A 22,397-nucleotide genomic window follows, 5' to 3' on the forward strand; every position below is an offset into this window, starting at 1 on the left:
TATTTTTTTGTCTTGCTCTCCTTAATGACTCACGTCCAGAATGTGTATACTTTGACGATTGAGGGCCTCATTTAGAGTCAGACGCAATTTACACTGAAATCGTAAGTGTAAATTGCATCCCATAATTTACACAGTATTTAGAGTGGAACGGATCTTTAGATCCGTGAGACTTTGACGACAATGCAAATTGCACAAACATGCCTCTTTATCTGCCTTATGGGCCGGCGTGCAAGTCTATCATGCACAGCGCCCTGTAAAGCAGATAATTAAATAAAAGAATAAATAAATTGTCGTCGTCCCCCCAAATAGCACAAGGGTTGGTTATGCTGTGTGGGAGGCGGTGCACACCTTTTTTTTTTAAATTAATTATTTTTTACTTTGTTTTTGAATAGATCAAGGTCTCTTGCACCAGCTGAAAGCACGCGCAAAAGATACGTCTCCTAGAGACCTATTTGCGGTTGCTTTCAACTCAATGTAGCATGTAAAGAGCGTGAACCTTTTGTTAGGTTCATCCACTACCTCCCCCGTTCCACCTCTCTAAGCGCAGAGAGGTGCAACGGGGAGATCCGTCTCAGTTGGAGTCAAACTGAGTCGGATATTTGGCCAAAAGTGCTTTTTGCGCTGAACAAAAAGACTTGTGTCCGACTCTAAACCAAGCCCTGAATTTGCTATTTTGATTCATGGTGGTTTAACAAAGAAATATCTTGCTTTTAACTTTTTGAACCAACAAGATGTGAGTGGCAAGAATAATTTAGGCAAATATTTGTATGACAAGTCAATATTTTATTGGTTTTTTTAGATCTTTTTTTAAACAGAATCTTGAGAAATTTGTTCTTTTTCACTAAACATCTGCTATTAAAAATTACAATACTCATTTACAGTCTTATACAATTCTTAGCCAAAGTTTAGATTTTGGAGGTGTAGAAAATCAGTATAATCCTCAAAATTGGCAATACGGTACTTTAAATGCTGACAGAAGCCACAAACTGCACCCTTGATAGAGATTAACAGAATTAATCTTCTTATTTTATTGGGAGATTCAAGGTGAAGGGATATGACACTTATCTGTTAATTAAAATAAATCATAAGGTTGATAAAGGGGATAAAGGGTCTTTATTGAAAATGCCCAAAAAGAAACTAAACTCTCAATATTGACTTTTATTTCTGGATTTAATAAGGATTATAAAAAATGGAATCAGCTATTGCTGAATATATCAGGGTCCATTATTGGTTTTACATATACTAGGGCCCAATGGTTGAAGTGGAAATTTAAAAGTGGCGGTATGATACTTGTAATAGCATTTTAGGTGAAAGGAATTTTATACTTTTACAATTAAAACAGTAGGAGAAGTGGTGGTATGGCAAACCACTGTTAACACCACTACGTCAATCACTGTTAGGGCCTGAGTATAAGGAAATATTGGCACCATAATTCCCAATGGAGAATCAAATTATTGGTACTAAATAATAATTGCTTGGGCAATTTGTGGGAGATGCAAGATGTTTATTTATGGCTGTACCAGAATTAAAATATAATTTGCTATCCTTCTTATGTGGGATTCAGTATATAGACACACACACACACACACACACACTATATATCATTACTTTTCCGAAGTTTGTAATGCTAATCCAGTTCAACTGGATTTCCCTTTTGAGGAAATGTGAACATTATTGGATCTACACTCTCAACACTCTTTTACTCAAAGGATTCAAAGACTGTTTAGATGTTAATGTCTTTGTAGAAAGCCTATTAAACAATTTGTATGCACATGAAGGTTTAAAACAATGTCCTTTATACTAATACATAATTTATTACATTGTGTTACTGGAATATCCATGTATTTTTATGTAAAATATTTTCAGATTTATGATGTATAGTTTATTGTATTTTGATGACACATTCAGGCTTTAAAATGCAAATTTTAAATGGACTTCATATCTACACTTCATTTAAATTTCCTTTGTACCTTCTGGTCAAAACAGAGTGTTTTCCAGTTGCCTGTAGAAGGAGACCTGTTCTGAATCATGCTGCAGGGTTGGCATTGGAGAAAGAGTTAACTTTTATATGTTCATTTCACTTTATGTTTCGTAAGTGTATTTGTATCTTTTTGTTCCAAATAAATCCACATTTTGTTGCTTCAAATAAATATGTCAAAGCAGTCATCTATTCAAGGATTTCTTTCTCTCTAGTGCTCTGGCTTCCTACTGAAACTATTGCTGCATGTTGAAACAGGATTTTTTTTACAGGTAGCTGATTCAGTCACTTTTTGTCAATAGTACAAAAACTAGGGTCAATCGCTCTAAGATCAGCTTAGCTGGCAGAAATGTTTTCTGAACACTAGTTCACAAGTGTTTCTCTGGTTTTTTCTTCTATCCGGTATGAGTACATTAGCTGACTTATGTCAGGATTTTATATGGAGATTCATTTAGTTGTTTTACGATTGTACATGTTTTATGAATAAACCTCAAAGGTATTACATTAGATCCTACTCTCCCCTTTCTTTTATACATTGATTGGGAAACGGATTAACGGGAGAACCCCACATGGAAAGAAGTTATACCTTGTGAGTGGATTTACTTATCTACATGTAAGTGAATTGATGGTTTATATGTAATTCCATCCCTTGAATTCTCTCTACACTTGTGGTGACCTCAGTATTGGTTAATAATAAGCACATTGTGGGGTAAATGTATCATAGTCCGGTTTTTGCATCCCGCACGAGATCGGCGAGATGACAGCTAAAATTTAAAGCGGTGCTGCCTTGTAAAGGCAAGTTTCCCTTTACAAGGCAGCGCCGCTTTAAATTTTAGCTGTCATCTCGCCGATCTCGAGCGGGATGCAAAAACCGGACTATGATACATTTACCCCCCTTGTCTAGTGGTATTTCTGGGTTTAAGACCTGTGATTGGTGGTTCATTCACTAACCCAGTACTTTTCCACTCTCTGCTTAATTCAACACTCACCATTGCCTGGAGACACCATAAGAACTAAAGAAGTTATTTGATGGGATATTTGATACAGTAAGGACTATAAAGAAGTCCCACACTTGATTTATGGAAGAGAGAAGAAAGTGACTTTATGGTGGACATTGTGCACGTTGATCTATTGGTTTTGATTACACAGTAGTATTGTGTTCATCTTACTATATGCGCCTTTTATACTTTTATGTTTGAATCAGGCAAACCTATATAGGGATACTCTGCGCTACAGCTCACCGATGGAGTGGCGTGTATACCACAGACTAGTGGGGTAGGTGTCTACAAGTATCCACAGATCATATTATGCCACACAGTACTGTTCCCAGTTCATATTATGCCACAGTAGTGCTCCCAGTTCATACATACTCAACTTATTTGATCATCTCATCTAGCCTTAAACCAGCAGTATACCCCTGTAACTCCTGCCATATCAGGTATTTCAAAATATTGCAGGAGCAAATTTACTGTATATTTGATAGTTGCCAACCACCCTTCAGGGAGAGTCCCATGTTTAGATTTCTCCCTGGATATTTTGTCTCTGATAACAATGACACGTTTGAAGGTGCATTGTACAATGTCTGTATAGTATGTAATAAAAGAGTATTATGATCATCTCCACTAGAAAGGTCATGTTGGGGTGTGTAGTGTCCTATGTCTAAAGAAATTGTAACTAGCAGACGTCGGAGGGACAGTCTCTCCGGATCCAAGTTCCCCTTCCCTGTGCTCTCCCTCCCCTCAGCCACTTTTACCCATTTTTGCATTGTTGATATAAAAATAATATTTGTATGTTATTGTCTACACTTCCACTGCGTTTTGCTGTGGAGCTACTGATGGCCAAATAGGGCACTGTAGTGCAGAGTGTAAACAATGCACTACTCAGTTAAGTTATGTGGATGACTAAATTGGGGAAATTCAATTAGCTGAAAATGCAGGTTCAAATAATTCACCTGTGAAACAGTGTGATTCAATTTGCTTATTTTTGCATAATTTATTGCACTCTAAAAGCACAATATAATGACCAGGCTTTTTGTTACTACACAAAAGTAGGTGGATGATAAAAATTCAATACAATTGCTAAAACCTGGGAAATTATGCGGCTGTTGTATTGCTGAAAAATTATCTCAAAACAGTTTGCACCAAATAATATGGTGAAAAGTTTTTCACATTATTGACTCCCAAAACTTATACTTACCATATGAAAAGCACTTGCTATCATTTATTTTATATGTTATATTTTATTATGAAGAATAACTAATACCAGAGCAATAATTATCATTTGAATCAATCATATTGTTTATTGACATGAAAAGTGTAAATTTTTTATTGACACAATAAAAAAAATTGTGATTTACCAAATTCGTATTGCCGTGACAGCTGAACAATACTCAGATGCCACAGTGAAAAATATCCAGAACAATAAAAATCCCTTATTGCAACGGAGGCCCCTATTCAACACTACCGAAAATCTGACGAGGTCTAGAGCATGCTTAGAAATAGAAGCTTTGTTTGAGCTTTTAGCTCTAATATAAAATCTACGTCATATCTTCCTCCTCCCCGCAGAAATAAATATATGGGCCAACAGCCACAAATATTTTAAAAAGTTTCAAGCTGATAAAAATAAGTTATTTCAGTAATAATAATATATAGCAATAATAGGAAATGCTATTAGCAGAACAGATATTATAGCAGTAAAAATTCAAAAACATCTAGAGGCATATTTAACTAACATTCGCAGTCGCGATTACTCGCGGCTGCAGGGGTCCCAGTACCGCAATATTGTGAATTTATGTTGTGGTATTGTAATGGCACTTTACAGGCGTAGCCGTACATAATCGCGGCCACTAATCCAAATTGAATAGCCCCCCTAAAGTTGATAAATATATTTGCTCATGCAAAAGCATGGCTAAACTTTTGTTGCCAAAACTTATGGCTGGAGGGGTTATTCCAGCAATAACCTTACAGCAGATTGTAATATGTGTAATATGTGCAGAGCGAATAATTTAATAACATTGCATGATAAATTCACTGTAAAAACTTTAACAATCCAGTGATAACAGCGTCACATGTTTTGATAAGATGATTGAGATGTGTTTATTTTTTACCCCCCACCTCAGTTGTGTGAACTAATATGGGCTGTTGTTAGCATGTTGTGGAATATATCTCATTGTAATTTTTTGAATCAGTCTTGCAGAGAGGAATATGTAAAAATAAAAAAATGTTTAATAGTGTATATTACTGTACATATATTTTACCTCGTTTACCCACATTCTACAGTGTATGTTTATCTACAGTGAAATGCAAATTCTCATTGTCAATGCACATCAGCCATGGTCCCAAATGGGTGAAAGCAGCCAACATCTTCTCTTCAATGAAACCCATTATTCTCTAATGAGGCAAGAATCACACAAATACAGTGTTCTATAGCGTGATTATTGATTAGGAAGACAGAGTTTTATGTAATCTAGAAGTATGCATATTGTGTGCCTAATTATAAAATTGACTGCATGCGATTCTATTTCATCTTTGCTGATTTTGCATAATGCAAAAAATCTGTTTTGTTATCACTTGGATTTTTTTCCACCAATCTGTGTTATGCATACAGGAAATATTTAGTGCCTTTTTTACATTCTAGATCTTGGCAAGCCATGGATGACTTTATCATTGCTGCGACTAAACAGTTCAGCTACAAATCTAGTTTTATTATTACTTTTTGTGAACCCATGATACATCCTCTGCTGGGGATTAATATAGCAAGTAGTTGGATCTTGAGGTCCCGCTGAGGCTAAAATCCAATAAACCAGAGTTATAACATTTTTACCAGCCCTCTGGTACAATTGTTTTATTATTAATTTACAGTGGAGGTGGTATTATTGCCCATTTCGCATTAAGAAAATCCTTGGTGCAAATGAATATTAAGTGATTTTCAATAGCAAATGCAGGCAATTTGTTGTTTTCCAAGATACATAATTTTTAAATTACATAAAAAACAGAAAATGCAAATACTGTACCAACTACAGAAATGAGATATTAAGTAACAGAAATGTAATTAATGAAAACATGTATTCCATTTCTAAGTAGAGTTTACAATAATAAAAATAATATATGTTTATATTACTGTATAACATACAGAGGGCTCTATGTACTAAGGCACACTGAGCGGCAGTGCTCTGTTTTCAAAGCAGAGCTGCAACATGTTTAATATGTAGTTAATACATTTGCTAGTAAAACACAGCCATTTTATTAAATAAGCAAGATATCAAGCTGACAAGTCATATTTTTCATCGCTAATTGGGAAGATTGTTAAAGATCCTCTTTCACAGCTTTAGGATATTCTATCTATGCAATACTTTTGTTCTGCAGCACTTTGGTCTGAATCTCTTTATCATGTACCTTGGAAATAGCAGGTTAGTACAAAACGAAAACACAGTTATATGTACATTGCATTAAACAAGACATCAATGTCTCAGTGACACCTGCTCTGGCCATTGTTGTTTAACCACTTTTTTTTTAACTGGGCTTGAACTGAACTGGAGCGTGTCATCTTAGTTACAGAGATGATAAGTTCTGATTCATAAAATATGTCAGTCCATACTTGTTTTGTAATCCTCTGACACTTATACTTATGTCAAATCTTACAGAGATTTTGAAAAGGAGATAATGATTTGTAGGAGGTCAGCTTGGAAGAATGCATGTTAAAAAGCGAGTTGTTATTTAATGAAAAAAGGCTGTGTGGGATTGCTGCTTTTTTCAGTCTGTAGTGGATGGGCCTTGCTGTTCTACAGCTGTGTGCTATCCAGTTTTTATGGCACCTCTGTGACATGTAGAATAGCAGTTCATTAGTTGTCTAGCAGTTCCAATTATTCTTGTGATATTCATCACTGGTAATCCATTCATTGTTCCGCAGACGGCATCATGTGGCAGATGGTCAGCAAGAATCCCTTTGCCTATTTTACATAATTTTAGATGCCATCAATCTACACTGTCTACCACTACAAGAAGTACTTGTGAAATGTAGTCCATCAGCATTATATTTCAATCTGTCTAGCGGGGACGTAGTTATGAAAAGGAAAGTCTTCTCTTTCTAACAAGAAGTCAAAATGATGTCAAACATTAACCAATGTTATTGTTACACAGCAGATATAAACATTGTCAGTTCATGTTCAGCTTGCATAAACTATGAAGTTTAATGCTTTATAAGTTGCTGTAATTATCTCAATAAAAAAAATCAAAACAATTTGGAGCACTCCAAAAAATGTGTGTCAGCCAAAAATGTCAGGTTTTCACTATACCACCCCAAAAACAAAAATAACCACAGAGTGAATTTACATACATGGGGGCAACACAATATACAAGCATGACAATATTCTTTGAACATATCACAAATGTGACTAAAGATCTATGCCGTTATATCTTCCAATATTGGTAAACTGAATATTCGCTCTGTGTAATCTGAGAGGTGCTGGTGAGGACTTAGGGACAAGAAAGAAAAATTGTTTTTTTTTATGTCATTTTGCAATTTAAATGTGGTTTGTTTGCATAGTGTACACATATATTTCCCTGTATATTTGTCACATGTTTAAATGGTTATAGAGATAGATATTGCTGTTGTATTTTATAGTAAAATAAATTTTTAAAACCTCTGATAAGCTATTCTCAACTTTTGGGAAAATATTTTTTTGTACAGAAAACAAAGGTGTATGTGAAGTGTGAATTGTGTGATTGTGAAAGTGGAACTGTTGAGAATAAAGGTAGTATACAGTGAATACAGGTAGTATAAGGTTAAATAAAGATAATATACAGTGAAATAAAGGTAGTATATTGTGAAATAAAGGTAGTATATGGTGAATAAAGGTAGCATGCAAAGTATACAGTGAAAATACGTAGTCCCAATTGTAATCATAGAGCATACAGATAATTAGTACCTGTAAGCAGTGTGATCAGACTGCACAATTGTGGAAATTGTGGCTGGTGAGAGGAAATTCGCTGGAAAGGTTGGTATTGCTGAGATCAATATTTAGTGCTTCCAGTTGTAAAGTAGTCAGCAGGAACTCCACTGGAAAGGCAGTTGAAAGTGACTGTGTTTGGGGCCTCGCTGGGTACACTGGCAATCACCTGTATTGTTTATTGGTACACAGTGAAGAAGAAGTGAGTGGATGCAGCTTACAGAATTCGTCCACGGCCACCACAAATCTCAAGTGGGAGTTTTGCACTGCGAAGCGTCGAGGATTCCGTTTCCACATGGGTGCTAAACAAACACGGGAGATGGTAAATGTATGGGGTAAGCAAGGGCCGATAGGTGCCGCGAAGTATATAATATGTAGGAGATAAGGTAAGTATGCAATGGTGTACTGTGATAAATGGGTTAAAATGACCGTTGAATGTGTGAAATCTTTTTCCTAAAGTTGGTAGTTTTTTGATCCAGAGGTATTAAAATGAGTAACTTATATATATATTTTTCTCTTGTGTGTTTTGTTTCTGTTTATGTGTTTGTGTTTTGTTTCAAAGCCCTGTAATAGATATACAGTAAGTGCCACGTAGGCAAGACAAGGGGCAGTGATTGAATCTAGTGAGACGTGTTTTCAAAATCAACAGTCTGGAGATTGGCTAGTATTCCATTCAATGACAAGCCCAACATGTAAAATCATAATAAACAAAAGTGACATTCCCTACCTTATGTGGATAATAACTAAAGTGCAGCCAGGGAAATGCAGTGTGCCATGTATTAATAGTAGTGAAATAAGTTTGTTGTAATCCCTGTAATGGCTTATTTTCAGAAATAAAAAAGGAGGAGATATAAGGTCCCACACATTGGTACTACTAGTATATAAGAGATATCCATTGTGTAGAGAAAATGGTTCTAGCTAATTGACTCTGGGTGCACGGATGCTATAGAATGAGAACAAATAACAGAGTACATTGACAAGTAGGTGACAAAAGACTAGAGATAACATTTGCTAGTGATAGATTAACATATGAAACATTTGCTGCCATTGAATTAATACACCCTGAGGTTTTTTTAGTTGATTGATGATAAGGACCGAAAGTAAAGAAATTAAAATGTGTTCTTTGATTTCTGATACTAATTAAACTTTTTTTTTACTCTTCTTTAGACAAGGACGGCCAGATATGTATATATATTTATTAACTATGGGGATTGCAGGAGAAGTGCAAATTTTTCCCTTAAAGACAGAAGTTAACATTGGGTCATTCTAACACTCTTTCTTCTAGTTGACTTGGCTCATGATAACTTATTTGGCCAACGTTTATTGTTTACTGCGCTTCTCATGGTGTTTTTTAGGTACTCCAGGAAGACACGCATGGGAGGTACAGAATATGCTTCACAAGGGTTAATTCTGCACTTCACTTTTATAACTACAAGTCCATCACAGGTTGTAGAAATATTGTTATCAGAGATTCCTGGTTCCTTATGAACTAACAATGGACAGAACACTGAATTGGATGGGTAATGTAACTTCCTGTTAGGTTAAAAAAGATTGGGGGAGGGGTCATAGATTATTTAAGATTAAAGGGTATTAATGAAATAGTTGGGAGCAAATTGCCGTAAGTGCCCAATCCAGCTGTCTTCTTTTCTGCTTTCCTGCTTTTCTGCAAATCATTTCATTTTTATTAGTCTTTGCTGCTTTTTCTTCTCCGTTTTTACACTTCTGACTATCAATACCTCATTCTTTACTTATAAAAAGGTACAAAATACGTAGACACTGTCCCTCCCAAAGGTTTATAGGCAACCTCAGTATCTGGACAAAAGCCTGGCATGACTGTTCTCAATCTTTCCAACCAAAGGGGTGCGGTATGAAAAAAAGTATTGCCGTGTCCTGATTTGTTTATATCATCAGTGTTTGAAACTAAACACTTGTTCCTTTATTTCTTAATAACAGGACACAAGGTTGCAAAAGGATAGATTACACCAAGACCAGACAAAGGTCCAATACTTGAGATACTGTCTCACCCATGGGGCAAAAACATTTTTGACAATTGACAGAGATAAGGGTACACACAGTACACTGACATGGTTGCAAGAGCATCTGCAAGTTTGTACTTCCATACTTACTGAAGCTGCTGGGGTCCTTGACGTAGTACTGGGACATGATTAAAGTTTTTATACATTGCATGAGTTATCTGCACTCCTGACTAAATTACATATTTTTCCAGAGCAAAGTCTACAAAGTGTGTCTCCGGATGCACAAAGGGTGGAAGGAAAGTGGACTCTGGCTGAGGGTGAATTTGGCAAGTGTACAGATACGCATAATTGTAGGGGATATTCGAATCAGACCTTTACCAAAAAGATCTGAAATAAGTGACACCCCTTAGAAAATGTGAATTTTTTTGTGTGGTTTTATGTTCTATATTTCTTATAGACAGGCTGACATATACTGGGTATACTAAAAGCACGAAAGCACTATAGAAGCTGTACTTTGGTCTGCCTCACTTAACAAAAGTAGCCCAACTCGTGAGATTAAGAAAGGCATGTGAGTTGCCACAGTAACATGTACACTGACTTTAAGTATGTTTGAAGGTAATGTGTGACTCTGGGGATCTACGGTGACTTAGGAACTTTTATGACAGTAACAAGACATCAGTAGCACAGTCACAACATACAAAAGGACTTTTGACAGTGATTAAAAGACTCAATATTAATTGGTAATAACAAGGTAGATGAAGCTGCCAAGTGGGACAACTGACAAAATAATGTTTATTGATATTAAAAAAACACAAGAATTAATTAAAATGCAAGATTTGTGTTCCCTACAGGAAAAGACAGTCCGGAAGGAGAAGGGATGTGGTCAAGAGTGCTCTGGACTCAGGAGAGATGGACAAGGTAGGCCCGTGGCTCTTAGAGCATATCTTCCAGGCCTAGCTGAAGCAGCACATAGTCTGACTCATCTGGGTAAAGAAGGTTTGTGCAAGCTGGTAAGAGCATACTATTGTGCACCAGACTTTTCTTCGAAAGCTAGTAGGAAGGCAATGTCCTCTCTTACTTGATTGAGGAAAAATGTTGGAAAGACAATACCAATAGAGCCATCCCATACCCCTCATACAGATGGACTTTTTCCAGGTAAAACAAATCAACTTAATCCAATTACCACCTTGCAGGAATCTACATGTATTGGTGTGTACTTATGTATTTTATAATTGGGTAAAGACATTTCCAGCTGCCACTAATACTGTTGTTTCATATCCAAGAACATGTATGCAGATATTGTATCCCTAGAGCTATAAAAAGTGATAGGGGTACTCATTTTACTGGTGGTATCTCTCAGATCATGTGTAAAACTTATGGGCATTTGATAGTAATTTGCATGCTCTCAATAGAACGCAAGCCAGTGGGAAATTAGAGAGGGAGAGGGTAAATGGTACTATCAAGAACAAATTGAATAGAGTAACAGCTGAAGCTAGATTGGAATGGTCGGAGGCATTTTCCACTACTTCTCCCAACTATCAAAACCACTCTTAAACCGGCTCTTAACCTGTCACCTTTTGAAATACTTTTGACAAGAAATCTCACTTGATAGATTCCCGAGATGAGGTAAAATGTAATGATGAAGAGACTGTTGAAAATTTTATAAGGAGAAGCAAATAGTGAGATAGCAACAAAGAACGTTCGAAACACTGTCTCCTGATATGATATACACAAACTGTCATGATGTTGGACTGGGAGAATATGTTATAGACTGTAATTTCGTATGCTCAAGCTGTTTGACAGACAGATGAGAACACCCATGCCAAGTGTTGACAACCAGCACCACATCTGGAAGTAGCAGAAAGAGACACCATTCCACCCACCCCAGAAAAGTCAACAACCCGGAGAAGGTTCAAAATATAGCTGACCTTGATGCATATTCATGAGCATCAAGGTCGGTTATATTTTGAACCTTTTCCGGGTGTGAGGGGCTATTGTCTGAAGAATATTGGGACTGATTCATTGAGGAAAGTTAAGCAAAAAATTTAGTATATTTCGTTACTTGAGTTTTCTGGATGGGACCATTTTGCAATTCAAGGGGTGTAGGTTGGTTTATTATTTTGCACACAAGATATATACATATATATATATATATATATATATATATATATATATATATATACACATATACATATAGATATATAGTCTGTTTTTTCATGTAGCACACAAATACTTCATAGCTTATTCGTACACTGAAATTTAAAGTTGATCTAGGAAAAAAAGCCAGAATTTTCCTTATGTGCAAAGTGATAGACTGGTGTGTACCCCTTGCATTGTAGCATGGTTTTGTTCAGGAGAAAACTTAAGTAAAAAAAAGTGTACTTTCCTTAATGAATCAGGCCCATTTTGTCTGTAAGTACTGTGATCCCATAGTTGAAGATAGCTGCATCCAGCGATGCCAGTCCAGTATATGTCCCGTAGGGAAAAAAAACTGGACGAGCATCTATGAGAATGATTATCATTTTTGGTGGGTAAGGTTTTAGACCAAACTGAATGGTGACTGTGCTCTCACGTGCCTCAGACACCAAATTATGTAGGACTTGTCCTCTTTCCAGTAAAATATTTCTGAGCTACTCAAATTATGGGGTGGGAGGCCAATAGGGAGAAGGTACAATACAGCTAGGTCCCTTAGTTTGAAGTTCCCCAATACTCAGTAGACCGATCACTGTTTCACATACAAAGAAACTTGAGTATTGGGAGGCTGAACAGAATGAACAGACAATAACCCACCCCACAAGTCTTGATGAAAAACCCATCGATATTATTAGAGTGCATTTGACTAAAAAAAGCTGAAAGATATCATAAATGAGATTATGTTAACAGACATAAGATGGTGTTATTTGTAATAGAAGCTAAGACATGCCTTAGACAGATGGGCATGCTAGGCATGAGGAAATTTACTAGAATTTTATGCATTGATGTAACATATTTTATTGTTCCTTGTATCCTTCCAGAAAATGTATTACATATGTGGGTGAAGGGCATACAAAAGGTTAAATCAGAGCTCCAAATGTATATGTCCCATAGGGAAAAGAAATGGTTTTTAGAATTTTGACTCTCTTTTATAGTAACCTGACTAATATTCGCAGACAGTGTGATGGTACTAATGGGGCCATACATAAAGAGAATGAAGTGTATTACTGAGAACCTGCGACAAAAAAATAAATATTCATATGGTGTTAGGTAAACTCTCAAAGGGTGGCATGTGAAAGTCAAATAATTAGTTCTAAATTAACACATATCAATTGTAACAGTATTCCGTGCGATTGTGATTTGTACGTTGGGACATAAAAGGGTTAAAAACAAAAGTAAACGCACAGTAAAACAACACACACACACTTAAGAAATGTATGGTGTTTGGTCTTACATCATTCCTCATTTCACCAGTAGAAATACAGTGTTAACACAGTAGCGATCGCACCTAAAGATTGCTAGTTATGAATAAAATAAAATTGATACTCTATAATACTGTAGGCAGCACATGTTTATAGTTTGATTTAAACTGGATTAGGTTGGTTTCCTCAGGCAAAACATCTGTTGGAATGAGCTCCCTCCACCTTATCAGAGAAATTCTTTGAACTGATCTATGATCTGCATTGTACTGGACTGACCTGACCCCTGGACCAATGTAGGAAAAACCTTAGTTTATTTTGTGTACATTGTGACATCATCACTGTTTTTTTGTTAACTCAAACTCTATATAAGCAAGTCCCTGGGCCAATATTAAATCTCTTCCTTAATTGCAGACTACAAGACTGAATCTGGACCTGGGTCCAGCAAGTGCTTGCGCAATGTATTCGGATATACTTTCCTGTAATATGCTACACCTTATATGCATCATTATGGTTTGCTGTTATCCTGCTATCGTTTGCTATTAAATCTTTTTGTGCTTTGGAACCACATTAATCGCATCAGACAATACTTATTGGTAGCAACAAGATGAACTTTACATATGTATTACCATGTCTAAATAAGGAAGGACATACCTTTCACTGATACTGGCCCACATTTTGTGCCCCATACCGATACATAAATATTATTTTGAAAAAATTACGCATTCACATGTGTAGGTTGAGTAGCACATATGCAGCTTGACAATGTTAATTATAAATGCAAGAGTCGCATTACCCTATTTATGCATAGTACAATGTAATGAAGTGTCATATGCAGAAGATAGAAAAGTGTTTTGACAGTGTTCTAAATGTGAAAATCACATTTTCCACATACAATGTAGTTAAATACAAACCCCTACATCCATCATTTACCACTCTATAAATCCAATAGGAGTCTTCTTTCCTACAGTAGTCCATGAAATGAAAATAAATGGCCACAAATTAATATAATATAGCTGTGATGCTAAGGAATGAAGTACTGCTTCTTCAGGTGTAAGAAGCTCTACGCCTAAGAAACACTCAAATATATAAAATTACACATTTTGGTATGTATGTAACAGTATACAAATGCAAATGTTTACACCCCACAAATAGGCTTAAAACAAGCTCAAAATAAGGCCAACTGTGTGTGGACTTTTGCTATGGTACCTGGACTGAATTGTATAACTCCCTGGTAACATGGCACTGGTATGAGCCAACCCACCTAACAAATTTGTATATTTATTTGCTTAAAATGTACATGTGTTTTTGCAAATTGGCTTACATTGCACAACAGAAGAAATAGCCATCAAGAAATGAGGTTGACACTTTAGTAACAAAATAAATTATAACAGTTTTAGGTAGATGTATAGCAAAATATCAAATTTAATTTTTATATTTTAGATAGAGGTTTGTTTAGTAACATATTGTAATAAACATAAATCTGTTTTTTTATATCATTGCTATTATTTTTCAACTGGGGTGGACCCTAGTTTGTTCAGATGTTCAATTTTGTCTGCATTATTCAATGAAATTTGTACTAATTTAATGAAAGTTTAATCTAAACGACTTACTCTCAGCTAAGTCCAAAGGTCACTCTCTTCTCCTCAGCATCCTTCACTCCCTAGGTCTTTCCAAAACAACTCTCTCCTAGTTTGCCCCCAACCTCTCTGGCTGTTCATTTAGCATATCTGCTTCTGATTCTTCCTCCCCCCCTCTTCCCCTTTCTATTGGAGTCCCACAAGGCTCTGTCTTTGGCCCTCTGCTATTCTCTCTGTACACCACCTCTCTTTGTGTGAGCTCATTCAATTATTTGGTCTCCAATACCACCTCTACGCTGATGACACTCAAATCTATCTTTCCTTCCCTGATCTCTCTCCCGCCTTCTTAACCCAGGTTTTTAGCTGTTACAGCGCTTCCTGAAATGCTCACTCAAAACTCCCTTTTTCAATCTCGGCTATCCTACCACCTCCTAATCATTCTATCCATCAAGTCCTTTCTTTGCATGCCATCCCCTTTTTCTTCCAGTTGGTCCTATTGTCTCTCACCATCCCTCTCTCTAGAATGCAAGCTCTTGTGGGCAGGTTCCTCACTACCTATTATCCCATGTCTGTACGCCATCTGACTCTCTTGTACATCCTGTCATGTATTTTGCTGCACTCCGTGTGAGTCCCCATAGCATTGCTCACACTCATCTGTGCTATTTATGTGTATTACCTGCTCTATTTGTTACCTGCCTCTGTGTCCAGCACTGCTGAATCTGTGGCGTCTTATAAATAAATAAATAACAACAACAACAATAAAAATAATAATAATAATAATAATAATAATGTTAATACTGAGATATTGGTTGCTGTTAGATCAAAGTTACATGGATCTCATAGTGCTAACATGCAGGAGAGACCAGATACACAGTTCTCCTGCACTACCCTGGTGCTGCTCTCTGCTGGTGAAATATCATGTTATTTTCACTGTGTGCAATCACAGGATCTTCTTCATACCTTTAAGCACATATGGCTTATTTTGAGTGTTGAATTTGAGCTGCCAGGAATCAAATAAATATGATTCATGCCACCCTCTCTGTGCATCCCCTAAAGAAGAGCACAGTGCAACTTTAAGTTGTTGTGCAGTTGGCAAGTGGTTAAAGGATAACTTCATTAGAACAGAAGTTTTTACCTAACATCACCCCCCCCCCAACAAATAGAGGAGTCAAAGACTGTAGAAGTTCTTCTCAGCTTGACTTCAACAACAGCAAAGGATGTGGAAACCGTGCTTATCAGTTTCTAACACAGATGCTGATTGCATTGTGCCCAATCAGTGCCTGGGTTTTAAACTGACACAGCAGTGTATGAATTTAACCTTTTCCTGGTTCATCACCTTACAGGAAATCCTTACAACAGTGATGGGCAACAGGCTAATCCAGAACAGAATAGTGGTCAGTGTAACTATAATTATTTGCAGACCCCATTAGTGCATTATTGCTGCGTGTCTAGTTAATTTCCCCATTGAGTCTATTACAGGCATTTGTGATGTTATGTAATAGATTCAGATTACATTTATTCAAGAATAGTAAGTAATTTTTTGTCAAGAATATTTTCTGTTTTAGTGGTGGTCTGTACACATATCTTACAGTGTGCACCCAGGGCTGTCATCAGGGAGGTACTGGGGCACCACTGTATGGGACACGGAATGACGAGGGAGATCGTCGTGACCTGACTGCCGGGCCCGCTTGCATGACCCATCAAACAACGCGCATCAGAGGCTCAGCAAGGCTGGAAGGGTGGGGCACAGGGCACACATTTAGAATAAGTCATGCCCTGGGTCCTCCCCTTTTCACTGGTGCAGGGCTCTATCAAATATGGCACCTTTTTCCAGCTCCCTGCCACATATCCTAAAGCGCCATGTGACGTCACAACACTGTTAATAGAAGCCAACAGGAGCTGCTAGCACCAGCAGAGACAGAGGAAGAACTAGAAGAATAGGGAAGAAGAGACTACAGGTAAAGCACAAGAGGAAGGGGGATTGGGTTTCATGCCCGATCTATTAAAAAATATAGGGAGATGGGTTCACATGGATATTATAGTCAAAGCTAGAACAGGTAGATCATTAAAGAGCGCAAATGGTGGTTCATTGCGTATAATGTGCACAAAAACTCAAGTGCCCAGTACCGACCCATATAGTTTGTAAGTCATAGGTGCTGTAGTTTTTATAGTTTTTTATATATGTGCATAGGTGTACAGGTTCTTGGACTGTGATACTGTGACCCAGTTTGACCACCAGGTGAGCTGCCTTTACAATTGATATGAAACTCTATGAAAAATAAACGATCAGCATGGCTCCCCACCTCCGCCTAGAGCCTGCTGGAACATGTAGATTCAAAATAGTACCTAATAGTAAATAAAAACACATGAACACATTTTTAAAAATATGTTTATGTAAATAGAGACACCACCAACCATTCATTTGCCATTTATTTAAATTGCTAAACCCAAATGGAATCTTCTTCCTGAAGTAGTCCATAAAGAATCTTCATTCTTGACATAATAAAAAGGTAATAAAAATTTGAAAAAGTCACAAGAAATGCAACTGTTTCTTCAAAGCCCCACTGCTAGTGACATTGAACTGAATGGTCCTGGACAAGCTTTCTCTGCTCAGCCAGTCAGAAATTATTTCCCATGGCTCCTGTGATTGGCTGAGTGGTGAAAGCTTGACCGGGTCAATTCAGTTCAAAGTAATTTTCAAACTGCTTTGGGATGAAGTTGATGATGATGTTGACTGTCACATCTTTGCTCTGGACACATCCATACTCCAGCATCTATATTACCATGTAGTGAAATACTGACTTATGTTATCTCACTGAATGTAGTGTTATAATCATAACACATCAATAGCTACTGTATCTGACAGTGTAAAGTGTTATCTTAAATCCCCTGTGTAATATAAATATGTTAATGTCAAATAACAAAATTGCTTTAAAGATTTTCTTAATTAACTATACATAAAAAACATACAATCAATGGAGTTGAAAATAAGTCCATTTGCACAACACATGGTCAGTGACTATATAGTATGAAATTGCGATTGTAAAGGTTAAATTTGTTTGTATATTAAACAAAAGCATAGGGTGAGATTTATGTTTATTACCTATAATACTGTTGGGATAACTTTTAAAGTTATGTTTTGCTCTTAGAAATACTGTTGGAACATGCATGTCCTTTAGATTACAGTGTTTATTTGGCTTAATTTTTTTCTCATCCCTCATAGTATTGTAATATACAGTGACTATAAAAGGTATTCAACCCCCCTTGGACTTTTTCATATTTTGTTGTGTTACAATATGGAAACATAATAGATTCATTTAAAATGTATTCCCACTAATCACACCAAGTATGCCAAAAAAACAATACAACCAAATGAATTGTAAACAAAAATCTGAAAAAAGTGATTGCATTAGTATCTACCCACTTGCGATATCCATACTAGATTTCCTCTGTAGTAACCAACTTTTTTGGCAAGTCACATTAATAGTTTATTAAAGTCCACCTTTGTACAGTTAAGGTGTGTCAAATGATTACACCAAAAATCATAGTAGACTCCCAAATTTTGGGGAGTTTTTACTGATAAATGACATGGGGGGGGGGGGAGATTTTCAATAGTAATTTTGAAAAGCTAATGAAAACACTTTTATACATGTGTTGCTTGATTTAAAATTACTGTAAACATAAGCATACAGTCTTACATATGAATTTTGAGTTGGACATACTGTAAGCATATATTTGTTATCCAAGGCCATTTAAAGGTCATTTGAAAGGTTTATTAATTTTATGTCCGGTGGCACTTGTCTTTCTTTTCTACCTTTGCAGAAGGACTACATGCTCTTTGCCCTTCTGTTTTAGTAGTGACCAGCCCAGGCATTAGCACTGATGCTGTTTATTCATTTGGAGGAGGGAATAGGCATGCTGACTGGTTTATTTATTTTAATTTAGTAGGATTTTACAAATGAATGACTTTCACAATCTGCGGAAAGTGAGTCTCCCAGGAGGCCACCACTGGTAGAACATACTAAACATTAATGCTAATGTAGACTATCGTGAAGTGAAATTATGAACCAGAAATAGTAATTTTGTATTTTTGCAATGGGGAAAATTTGTGAAATGCCAGATGTCAATTGTAACTCTTGCTATATCTGCAAATTAATCTAAACAGAACAATATTTTAAGAGAGAGGTTGAAATTAAGGGGGTTCTAAATTGGGTGTCCGCCATGTGCATTAACAGCGGTATCTGCAAATCCACAACTGTTGATAGCAATAGATTTTTTGTGAGTGTTCAAAAAAGACCATGAAGGGGGCATATAACTTGACATCTGCTAGGCAGACAGGCAAACTATTCAATCCAAAGAGTCATTATTAGTCCACACCATTTGTGGTTCATAAATGATCCTTACTGACTGCACAGATCCATATCTCTGCACTTAATTTCTGTAATATTCACATTGCTCTTGTTTGTTGAACTTCACCCAAACCAGCGAAAAAACACTGGGGTAAAATAATATACTGTAAAAGCCTTACATTTCTTGGAAAATGCAGCTAGGAAATATGCCTCAAACAGTCAAAATATATATATATATATATATATATATATATATATTTGTTGGCACAGCGTCATTGTGTTTACTAACAGCTAGAATATATAATGATATTCCATATAGAACACTTAAATAAAACATTATTTTAATGTAATTTTCACAAGAAAATGTTTTATTAATGTCAGTATGACCAGTGTGGTGATTAATGGTCACAATGTAACTACAGTGCAAGATTAATTTGCCTTTTTAAACTGTAACATTGTTTTGCAAGTATTTATCTTAACAAGACATTATTTAACTGTATGTTTAACAACAGTGGGCCCCATTTACAGTTAGGAGTAAGTCCAGTCAAAACATGTAGATTTGCACCTGAACAAACCATATTGAGATGCAAGGATGCAAATGCAGAGGCATTGTTTGCCTTCAGATAAAATACTATCTGATCTTGCATGTAGCACAAAAATACTGGGCAGTTTTATTTTTACAGTGCAAGCTAGAGTTGAGCTGGAGTACAACCCTTCACAACTCTTAATCTGTCCATTTTAAATTTGTCCTCCTTGTAACGCAATATGGTTTTGCTAAGGTGCAAACGTGCACCTTCTAGGTGGGATTACTAAAAACGCAAAATGAGTCCCAGTGTGTGAAAAGTGCTTTTAGAATGATTTTATTCTGTACTGGAATAGTCTCTTTTCTTCTCTAACCTGGAGATTGTTACAAGTTTATAGAGAAACTAATTATGATACATTTAGATATTTACCCACTCTTATGATTTTGCAAGCATTTTTTTTAATACTAGTGATGGCCCTGTGGCCTTTTAGTAAACCCTGCCCCCCCAGTTGCTGCAGATGAGGGTCACTGAGGGGTGTGTAAGGCGCCAAGGCACAGTCCTCGCAAAGGGGTTGTAGCTAGGGTGCTTTAAGATAGGAGTGAACGAAAAACCTACATGTGTGGGGACCTTCTGGTCATTTATACCCATGCCCATGATCTAGCCAGGACTAGAAAAGAAGATGCGCTTCCTAACCCATGCACCCCAGGATCATACACACACTGACAGTGGGATACAAAATGGCATCCAACATGGGTTCAAGCACCACAGGTGACTGAGTGGAATGCTACACCCTTGGCAGGAGCATGTCTCACTGTCTCTGGGTGCCCAAGGGTTACAAGGAGGAACTGATCCCCAATTGTGGAATAATTCTCATTAAGGCATGAGTGCCATGAAGGGACAGTGTAAACTGACAGTCCACTAGATATGTGGATTGCAAATGGCAGAAGTGCCAAAGTGTAGTCCGGACTATGTTTAGAGCAGCGGTGTGCCCTGTGCTGGGACTTGTAATGCCGCTTAACCCAGTTCAGTCGGAAATGCAAAGAAGGAGCCCCAGAGTGAGAGGTCTGTATATTGCCCTTCCTTGAGTATTGGGACAGCAAAGAGAAGCAGACTACGTAATGTGATGTCTGTACATTGCCCTTCCTTGAGGATCGGAGGGATCAAAGAAAGGGAGATTGTCCGTGTTTAAGAGATAACACTTCCTTTGGAGCTTAGCACTGAAAAGTGAAAGGGGGGAAGGCAACTTCACTGACCAAATGCCTCCCTCTGCTTGACTTATAGAGAGGAGCAGTGTTCTAAGATGGCTGCTGAGAGCCAGAGCAGGGAGTGAAAATAGAAGTGAACACAGCCAAAATGTTCTTTGTGGAGTTACAAGAAGATTCACAGAGGATCCCACCAAAATTGGTGGTAATACCAAAATATGTTGATGCATTTGCTGTGGTTTGAAAATGTATTTATTGGGAGGGGCCCACAAGAGCCACTTGTCTATTTTTGTCTCAGGAAGTAGGATACTAAGGCAGGCAAAGACAGGTGCCACCTTGATTTGGTGTAAATGCCATATGTGAATGCCTATTGAAAATTGGAGGCCATTGTTCAGAGGACACTCATGACTCACATATTTACATCTATTTGGAGGGGGGGAGTGTGGAGTGAGCAATGTGAAATGTATTTTCCATTTTTACTGCAATTGTATTGAAATGCTGTTTTCATTTGACATTGTGAATTTTCATGCAAATGCAATGTAGAAATGTTACATACAGAACTATTACATGTATGTGTGTGCATGTGTGAGAATGTAAAAACCCTTGTAATGTTATAGTAAACACTGCCCACAGATAACTGCGTGAAGTAGTTACTGGGGAGGGTGGCCAAGTTAGGTACCAAAGCACAGGCCTTCATAAAGAAGCTGTAGTCAGGGTGTCTGTTAAGATAGCAGTGAAATCAAGCTGTTTGCTATGCTGACAAGGCACACAAATCTGCTAGAGAATGAAAGTAAGAAGGAGGGGCTTCTGTCACAGAGAGGATTAAGGAAGAAAAGAGGGTAGGAAAAGGAGGAGACTGAGAGGGGAGTGAAGTAACAGCCGGGGACCCGGGACAGTGAGGAGGAGGTCCCAGACTCCCTTGGCTTTGCCGGCAAAGCCGGGTGCGCGGCTTATTCTGCAAAGCCAAAATTATTAAGTTAAGCCCTGAGGGGTCATAACTGAGGAGGGGGATCCTCACCTTTAGAGGTAAACCAAATATTTAGACACCAAGAGGGGTGGGTGTGCAGTAGCTGCAAAAAGGGCCAAGTGGAGAACACCATAAATAGAGGGAGAGTGCCCAGAGCACAAGACCGTAGAGAGAAAGGGAGAGGTCGCTGCAAGTGGCAGCATGCCAGCACTAAGGGATCTAAGAGAAAAGACAATATGGAACGGAGATTGCTGTAGAGAGGCAGTTGTGTGTGCAATCCAGCATGGCTGAGATCTGCACATAAGAGAGGTGCCAGAGCACAAGGGATATTACACCCGAAGAGGATGGGTGAGTCATGTCTTTGCTTACATTAGAGAATAGTATCAAAGCCTAACTGAGTGCATGTATGATATTATCCTCACAGAGTGGGCATGAATTTGCAGTTGATAGTACACAGTGGGTCTGAGACATTAAGGAACGTA

The sequence above is a fragment of the Mixophyes fleayi genome, chromosome 6 (assembly GCF_038048845.1).
Source record: "Mixophyes fleayi isolate aMixFle1 chromosome 6, aMixFle1.hap1, whole genome shotgun sequence".
In the NCBI taxonomy this organism is placed as follows: domain Eukaryota; kingdom Metazoa; phylum Chordata; class Amphibia; order Anura; family Limnodynastidae; genus Mixophyes; species Mixophyes fleayi.